Below are 10496 nucleotides of genomic sequence, written 5' to 3'. Positions count from 1 at the left end.
TGCTATACAGTGACAGACCCGTCCTCACCAGTACTGTAACCCAGTGTTATACAGTGACAGACCCGTCCCCATCAGTACTGTAACCCTGTGCTATACAGTGACAGACGCGTCCCCATCAGTACTGTAACCCAGTGTTATACAGTGACAGATCCGTCCCCATCAGTACTGTAACCCAGTGTTATACAGTGACAGACCCGTCCCCATCAGTACTGTAACCCTGTGCTATACAGTGACAGACCCGTCCTCACCAGTACTGTACCCCAGTGTTATACAGTGACAGACGCGTCCCCATCAGTACTGTACCCCAGTGTTATACAGTGACAGACCCGTCCCCATCAGTACTGTAACCCTGTGCTATACAGTGACAGACCCGTCCCCACCAGTACTGTACCACAGTGTTATACAGTGACAGTCCCGTCCCCACCAGTACTGTACCCCAGTGTTACACAGTGACAGACCCGTCCCCACCAGTACTGTACCCCAGTGTTATACAGTGACAGACCAGTCCGCACCAGTACTGTACCCCAGTGTTATACAGTGACAGACCCGTCCCCACCAGTACTGTACCCCAGTGTTATACAGTGACAGACCCGTCCCCACCAGTACTGTACCCCAGTGTTATACAGTGACAGACCCGTCCCCACCAGTACTGTACCCCAGTGTTATACAGTGACAGACCAGTCCGCACCAGTACTGTACCCCCGTGTTATACAGTGACAGACCCATCCCCACCAGTACTGTACCCCAGTGTTATACAGTGACAGACCCGTCCCCACCAGTACTGTACCCCAGTGTGATAGTGACAGACCCGTACCCACCAGTACTGTACCCCAGTGTTACAGTGACAGACCCATCCCCACCAGTACTGTACCCCAGTGTTATACAGTGACAGACCCGTCCCCACCAGCACTGTACCCCAGTGTTATACAGTGACAGACCCGTCCCCACCAGTACTGTATCCCAGTGTTATACAGTGACAGACCCATCCCCACCAGTACTGTACCCCAGTGTTATACAGTGACAGACCCGTCCCCACCAGAACCGGAACCCAGTCTTATATAGTGACAGACCCGTCCCCACCAGTACTGTACCCCAGTGTTATACAGTGACAGACCCATCCCCACCAGCACTGTACCCCAGTGTTATACAGTGACAGACCCATCCCCACCAGTACTGTACCCCAGTGTTATACAGTGACAGATCCATCCCCACCAGTACTGTACCCCAGTGTTATACAGTGACAGACCCGTCCCCACCAGTACTGTACCCCTGTGTTATACAGTGACAGACCCATCCCCACTAGTACTGTACCCCAGTGTTATACAGTGACAGACCCATCCCCACCAGTACTGTACCCCAGTGTTATACAGTGACAGACCCATCCCCACCAGTACTGTACCCCAGTGTTATACAGTGACAGACACGTCCCCACCAGTACTGTACTCCAGTGTTATACAGTGACAGACCCGTCCCCACCAGTACTGTACCCCAGTGTTATACAGTGACAGACCCGTCCCCACCAGCACTGTACCCCAGTGTTATACAGTGACAGACCCGTCCCCACCAGTACTGTACCCCAGTGTTATACAGTGACATACCCGTCCCCACCAGTACTGTACCCCAGTGTTATACAGTGACAGACCCATCCACACCAGTACTGTACCCCAGTGTTATACAGTGACAGACACGTCCCCACCAGTACTGTACTCCAGTGTTATACAGTGACAGACCCGTCCCCACCAGTACTGTACCCCAGTGTTATACAGTGACAGACCCGTCCCCACCAGCACTGTACCCCAGTGTTATACAGTGACAGACCCGTCCCCACCAGTACTGTACCCCAGTGTTATACAGTGACAGACCCGTCCCCACCAGTACTGTACCCCAGTGTTATACAGTGACAGACCCGTCCCCACCAGCACTGTACCCCAGTGTTATACAGTGACAGACACGTCCCCACCAGTACTGTACTCCAGTGTTATACAGTGACAGACCCGTCCCCACTAGTACTGTACCCCAGTGTTATACAGTGACAGACCCATCCCCACCAGTACTGTACCCCAGTGTTATACAGTGACAGACCCATCCCCACCAGTACTGTACCCCAGTGTTATACAGTGACAGACCCGGCCCCACCAGTACTGTACCCCAGTGTTATACAGTGACAGACCCGTCCCCACCAGTACTGTACCCCAGTGTTATACAGTGACAGACCCGTCCCCACCAGTACTGTACCCCAGTGTTATACAGTGACCGACCCATCCCCACCAGTACTGTACCCCAGTGTTATACAGTGACAGACAAGTCACCACCAGTACTGTACCCCAGTGTTATACAGTGACAGACCCGTCCCCACCAGTACTGTACCCCAGTGTTATACAGTGACAGACCCGTCCCCACCAGTACTGTACCCCAGTGTTATACAGTGACAGACCCGACCCCACCAGTACTGTACCCCAGTGTTATACAGTGACCGACCCGTCCCCACCAGTACTGTACCCCAGTGTTATACAGTGACAGACCCGTCCCCACCAGTACTGTACCCCAGTGTTATACAGTGACAGACCCGTCCCCACCAGTACTGTACCCCAGTGTTTTACAGTGACAGACCCGTCCCCACCAGTACTGTACCCCAGTGTTATACAGTGACAGACCCGACCCCACCAGTACTGTACCCCAGTGTTATACAGTGACAGACCCGTCCCCACCAGTACTGTACCCCAGTGTTATACAGTGACAGACCCATCCCCACCAGTACTGTACCCCAGTGTTATACAGTGACAGACCCATCCCCACCAGTACTGTACCCCAGTGTTATACAGTGACAGACCCGTCCCCACCAGTACTGTACCCCAGTGTTATACAGTGACAGACCCGTCCCCACCAGTACTGTATCCCATTGTTATACAGTGACAGACCCGTCCCCACCAGTACTGTACCCCAGTGTTATACAGTGACAGACCCGTCCCCACCAGTACTGTATCCCATTGTTATACAGTGACAGACCCGTCCCCACCAGTACTGTACCCCAGTGTTATACAGTGACAGACCCATCCCCACCAGTACTGTACCCCAGTGTTATACAGTGACAGACCCATCCCCACCAGTACTGTACCCCAGTGTTATACAGTGACAGACCCGTCCCCACCAGTACTGTACCCCAGTGTTATACAGTGACAGACCCGACCCCACCAGTACTGTACCCCAGTGTTATACAGTGACAGACCCGTCCCCACCAGTACTGTACCCCAGTGTTATACAGTGACAGACCCATCCCCACCAGTACTGTACCCCAGTGTTATACAGTGACAGACCCATCCCCACCAGTACTGTACCCCAGTGTTATACAGTGACAGACCCGTCCCCACCAGTACTGTACCCCAGTGTTATACAGTGACAGACCCATCCCCACCAGTACTGTACCCCAGTGTTATACAGAGACAGACCCGTCCCCATCAGTACTGTAACCCTGTGTTATACAGTGACAGACCCATCCCCACCAGTACTGTACCCCAGTGTTATACAGTGACAGACGCGTCCCCATCAGTACTGTAACCCTGTGCTATACAGTGACAGACCCGTCCTCACCAGTACTGTAACCCAGTGTTATACAGTGACAGACCCGTCCCCATCAGTACTGTAACCCTGTGCTATACAGTGACAGACCCGTCCTCACCAGTACTGTACCCCAGTGTTATACAGTGACAGACGCGTCCCCATCAGTACTGTAACCCAGTGTTATACAGTGACAGACCCGTTCCCGCCAGTACTGTACCCCAGTGTTATACAGTGACAGACCCGTCCCCACCCGTACTGTACCCCAGTGTTATACAGTGACAGACCCGTCCCCACCAGTACAGTACCCCAGTGTTATACAGTGACAGACGCGTCCTCACCAGTACTGTACCCCAGTGTTATACAGTGACAGACGCGTCCCCATCAGTACTGTACCCCAGTGTTATACAGTGACAGACCCGTCCCCATCAGTACTGTAACCCTGTGCTATACAGTGACAGACCCGTCCCCACCAGTACTGTACCACAGTGTTATACAGTGACAGTCCCGTCCCCACCAGTACTGTACCCCAGTGTTACACAGTGACAGACCCGTCCCCACCAGTACTGTACCCCAGTGTTATACAGTGACAGACCAGTCCGCACCAGTACTGTACCCCAGTGTTATACAGTGACAGACCCGTCCCCACCAGTACTGTACCCCAGTGTTATACAGTGACAGACCCGTCCCCACCAGTACTGTACCCCAGTGTTATACAGTGACAGACCCGTCCCCACCAGTACTGTACCCCAGTGTTATACAGTGACAGACCAGTCCGCACCAGTACTGTACCCCCGTGTTATACAGTGACAGACCCATCCCCACCAGTACTGTACCCCAGTGTTATACAGTGACAGACCCGTCCCCACCAGTACTGTACCCCAGTGTGATAGTGACAGACCCGTACCCACCAGTACTGTACCCCAGTGTTACAGTGACAGACCCATCTCCACCAGTACTGTACCCCAGTGTTATACAGTGACAGACCCGTCCCCACCAGCACTGTACCCCAGTGTTATACAGTGACAGACCCGTCCCCACCAGTACTGTATCCCAGTGTTATACAGTGACAGACCCATCCCCACCAGTACTGTACCCCAGTGTTATACAGTGACAGACCCGTCCCCACCAGAACCGGAACCCAGTCTTATATAGTGACAGACCCGTCCCCACCAGTACTGTACCCCAGTGTTATACAGTGACAGATCCATCCCCACCAGCACTGTACCCCAGTGTTATACAGTGACAGACCCATCCCCACCAGTACTGTACCCCAGTGTTATACAGTGACAGACCCATCCCCACCAGTACTGTACCCCAGTGTTATACAGTGACAGATCCATCCCCACCAGCACTGTACCCCAGTGTGATACAGTGACAGACCCATCCCCAACAGTACTGTACCCCAGTGTTATACAGTGACAGACCCGTCCCCACCAGTACTGTACCCCAGTGTTATACAGTGACAGACCCATCCCCACCAGTACTGTACCCCAGTGTTATACAGTGACAGACCCATCCCCACCAGTACTGTACCCCAGTGTTATACAGTGACAGACCCGCCCCACCAGTACTGTACCCCAGTGTTATACAGTGACAGACCCATCCCCACCAGTACTGTACCCCAGTGTTATACAGTGACAGACCCGTCCCCACCAGTACTGTACCCCAGTGTTATACAGTGACAGACCCGCCCCACCAGTACTGTACCCCAGTGTTATACAGTGACAGACCCATCCCCACCAGTACTGTACCCCAGTGTTATACAGTGACAGACCCGTCCCCACCAGTACTGTATCCCAGTGTTATACAGTGACAGACCCGACCCCATCAGTACTGTATCCCAGTGTTAGACAGTGACAGACCCGTCCCCACCAGTACTGTACCCCAGTGTTATACAGTGACAGACCTGTCCCCACCAGTACTGTACCCCAGTGTTATACAGTGACAGACCCGTCCCCACCAGTACTGTATCCCAGTGTTATACAGTGACAGACCCGTCCCCACCCGTACTGTACCCCAGTGTTATACAGTGACCGACCCATCCCCACCAGTACTGTATCCCAGTGTTATACAGTGACAGACCCGTCCCCACCCGTACTGTACCCCAGTGTTATACAGTGACAGACCCGTCCCCACCAGTACTGTATCCCAGTGTTATACAGTGACAGACCCGACCCCATCAGTACTGTATCCCAGTGTTATACAGTGACAGACCCGTCCCCACCAGTACTGTACCCCAGTGTTATACAGTGACAGACCTGTCCCCACCAGTACTGTACCCCAGTGTTATACAGTGACAGACCCGTCCCCACCAGTACTGTATCCCAGTGTTATACAGTGACAGACCCGTCCCCACCCGTACTGTACCCCAGTGTTATACAGTGACCGACCCATCCCCACCAGTACTGTATCCCAGTGTTATACAGTGACAGACCCGTCCCCACCCGTACTGTACCCCAGTGTTATACAGTGACCGACCCATCCCCACCAGTACTGTACCCCAGTGTTATACAGTGACAGACAAGTCACCACCAGTACTGTACCCCAGTGTTATACAGTGACAGACCCATCCCCACCAGTACTGTACCCCAGTGTTATACAGTGACAGACCCGTCCCCACCAGTACTGTACCCCAGTGTTATACAGTGACAGACCCGTCCCCACCAGTACTGTACCCCAGTGTTATACAGTGACAGACCCGACCCCACCAGTACTGTACCCCAGTGTTATACAGTGACAGACCCGTCCCCACCAGTACTGTACCCCAGTGTTATACAGTGACAGACCCGTCCCCACCAGTACTGTACCCCAGTGTTTTACAGTGACAGACCCGTCCCCACCAGTACTGTACCCCAGTGTTATACAGTGACAGACCCGACCCCACCAGTACTGTACCCCAGTGTTATACAGTGACAGACCCGTCCCCACCAGTACTGTACGCCAGTGTTACAGTGACAGACCCGTCCCCACCAGTACTGTACCCCAGTGTTATACAGTGACAGACCCGTCCCCACCAGTACTGTACCCCAGTGTTATACAGTGACAGACCCGTCCCCACCAGTACTGTACCCCAGTGTTATACAGTGACAGACCCATCCCCACCAGTACTGTACCCCAGTGTTATACAGTGACAGACCCATCCCCACCAGTACTGTACCCCAGTGTTATACAGTGACAGACCCGTCCCCACCAGTACTGTACCCCAGTGTTATACAGTGACAGACCCGTCCCCACCAGTACTGTATCCCATTGTTATACAGTGACAGACCCGTCCCCACCAGTACTGTACCCCAGTGTTATACAGTGACAGACCCGTCCCCACCAGTACTGTATCCCATTGTTATACAGTGACAGACCCGTCCCCACCAGTACTGTACCCCAGTGTTATACAGTGACAGACCCATCCCCACCAGTACTGTACCCCAGTGTTATACAGTGACAGACCCGTCCCCACCAGTACTGTACCCCAGTGTTATACAGTGACAGACCCGACCCCACCAGTACTGTACCCCAGTGTTATACAGTGACAGACCCGTCCCCACCAGTACTGTACCCCAGTGTTATACAGTGACAGACCCATCCCCACCAGTACTGTACCCCAGTGTTATACAGTGACAGACCCATCCCCACCAGTACTGTACCCCAGTGTTATACAGTGACAGACCCGTCCCCACCAGTACTGTACCCCAGTGTTATACAGTGACAGACCCGTCCCCACCAGTACTGTACCCCAGTGTTATACAGTGACAGACCCGTCCCCACCAGTACTGTATCCCAGTGTTATACAGTGACAGACCCGACCCCACCAGTACTGTACCCCAGTGTTATACAGTGACAGACCCATCCCCACCAGTACTGTACCCCAGTGTTATACAAACACAGACCCATCCCCACCAGTACTGTACCCCAGTGTTATACAGTGACAGACCCGTCCCCACCAGTACTGTACCCCAGTGTTATACAGTGACAGACCCGTCCCCACCAGTACTGTACCCCAGTGTTATACAGTGACAGACCCGTCCCCACCAGTACTGTACCCCAGTGTTATACAGTGACAGACCCATCCCCTCCAGTACTGTATCCCAGTGTTATACAGTGACAGACCCGTCCCCACCAGTACTGTGCCCCAGTGTAATACAGCGACAGACCCGTCCCCACCAGTACTGTACCCCAGTGTTATACAGTGACAGACCCATCCCCACCAGTACTGTACCCCAGTGTTATACAGTGACAGACCCGTCCCCACCAGAACTGTACCCCAGTCTTATATAGTGACAGACCCGTCCCCACCAGTACTGTACCACAGTGTTATACAGTGACAGATCCATCCCCACCAGCACTGTACCCCAGTGTGATACAGTGACAGACCCGTCCCCACCAGTACTGTACCCCAGTGTTATACAGTGACAGACCCGTCCCCACCAGTATTGTACCCCAGTGTTATATAGTGACAGACCCGTCCCCACCAGTACTGTACCCCAGTGTTATATAGTGACAGATCCATCCCCACCAGTACTGTACCCCAGTGTTATATAGTGACAGACCCGTCCCCACCAGTACTGTACCCCAGTGTTATACAGTGACAGATCCATCCCCACCAGCACTGTACCCCAGTGTGATACAGTGACAGATCCATCCCCACCAGTACTGTACCCCAGTGTTATACAGTGACAGATCCGTCCCCACCAGTACTGTACCCCAGTGTTATACAGTGACAGACCCATCCCCACCAGTACTGTACCCCAGTCTTATACAGTGACAGACCCATCCCCACCAGTACTGTACCCCAGTGTTATACAGTGACAGATCCATCCCCACCAGCACTGTACCCCAGTGTGATACAGTGACAGACCCATCCCCACCAGTACTGTACCCCAGTGTTATACAGTGACAGACCCGTCCCCACCAGTACTGTACCCCAGTGTTATACAGTGACAGACCCATCCCCACCAGTACTGTAACCCAGTGTTATACAGTGACAGACCCGGCCCCACCAGTACTGTACCCCAGTGTTATACAGTGACAGACCCGTCCCCACCAGTACTGTACCCCAGTGTTATACAGTGACAGACCCATCCCCACCAGTACTGTACCCCAGTGTTATACAGTGACAGACAAGTCACCACCAGTACTGTACCCCAGTGTTATACAGTGACAGACCCATCCCCACCAGTACTGTACCCCAGTGTTATACAGTGACAGACCCGTCCCCACCAGTACTGTACCCCAGTGTTATACAGTGAGACCCATCCCCACCAGTACTGTACCCCAGTGTTATACAGTGACAGACAAGTCACCACCAGTACTGTACCCCAGTGTTATACAGTGACAGACCCATCCCCACCAGTACTGTACCCCAGTGTTATACAGTGACAGACCCGTCCCCACCAGTACTGTACCCCAGTGTTTTACAGTGACAGACCCGTCCCCACCAGTACTGTACCCCAGTGTTATACAGTGACAGACCCGACCCCACCAGTACTGTACCCCAGTGTTATACAGTGACAGACCCGTCCCCACCAGTACTGTACCCCAGTGTTATACAGTGACAGACCCATCCCCACCAGTACTGTACCCCAGTGTTATACAGTGACAGACCCATCCCCACCAGTACTGTACCCCAGTGTTATACAGTGACAGACCCGTCCCCACCAGTACTGTACCCCAGTGTTATACAGTGACAGACCCGTCCCCACCAGTACTGGACCCCAGTGTTATACAGTGACAGACCCGTCCCCACCAGTACTGTATCCCAGTGTTATACAGTGACAGACCCGACCCCACCAGTACTGTACCCCAGTGTTATACAGTGACAGACCCATCCCCACCAGTACTGTACCCCAGTGTTATACAAACACAGACCCATCCCCACCAGTACTGTACCCCAGTGTTATACAGTGACAGACCCGTCCCCACCAGTACTGTACCCCAGTGTTATACAGTGACAGACCCGTCCCCACCAGTACTGTACCCCAGTGTTATACAGTGACAGACCCGTCCCCACCAGTACTGTACCCCAGTGTTATACTGTGACAGACCCATCCCCTCCAGTACTGTATCCCAGTGTTATACAGTGACAGACCCGTCCCCACCAGTACTGTGCCCCAGTGTAATACAGCGACAGACCCGTCCCCACCAGTACTGTACCCCAGTGTTATACAGTGACAGACCCATCCCCACCAGTACTGTACCCCAGTGTTATACAGTGACAGACCCGTCCCCACCAGAACTGTACCCCAGTCTTATATAGTGACAGACCCGTCCCCACCAGTACTGTACCCCAGTGTTATACAGTGACAGATCCATCCCCACCAGCACTGTACCCCAGTGTGATACAGTGACAGACCCGTCCCCACCAGTACTGTACCCCAGTGTTATACAGTGACAGACCCGTCCCCACCAGTACTGTACCCCAGTGTTATATAGTGACAGACCCGTCCCCACCAGTACTGTACCCCAGTGTTATATAGTGACAGATCCATCCCCACCAGTACTGTACCCCAGTGTTATATAGTGACAGACCCGTCCCCACCAGTACTGTACCCCAGTGTTATACAGTGACAGATCCATCCCCACCAGCACTGTACCCCAGTGTGATACAGTGACAGATCCATCCCCACCAGTACTGTACCCCAGTGTTATACAGTGACAGATCCGTCCCCACCAGTACTGTACCCCAGTGTTATACAGTGACAGACCCATCCCCACCAGTACTGTACCCCAGTCTTATACAGTGACAGACCCATCCCCACCAGTACTGTACCCCAGTGTTATACAGTGACAGATCCATCCCCACCAGCACTGTACCCCAGTGTGATACAGTGACAGACCCATCCCCACCAGTACTGTACCCCAGTGTTATACAGTGACAGACCCGTCCCCACCAGTACTGTACCCCAGTGTTATACAGTGACAGACCCATCCCCACCAGTACTGTA

Source organism: Scyliorhinus torazame, chromosome 22, assembly GCF_047496885.1.
Source record: "Scyliorhinus torazame isolate Kashiwa2021f chromosome 22, sScyTor2.1, whole genome shotgun sequence".
NCBI lineage: Eukaryota > Metazoa > Chordata > Chondrichthyes > Carcharhiniformes > Scyliorhinidae > Scyliorhinus > Scyliorhinus torazame.
This window is presented reverse-complemented; position numbering follows the sequence as displayed.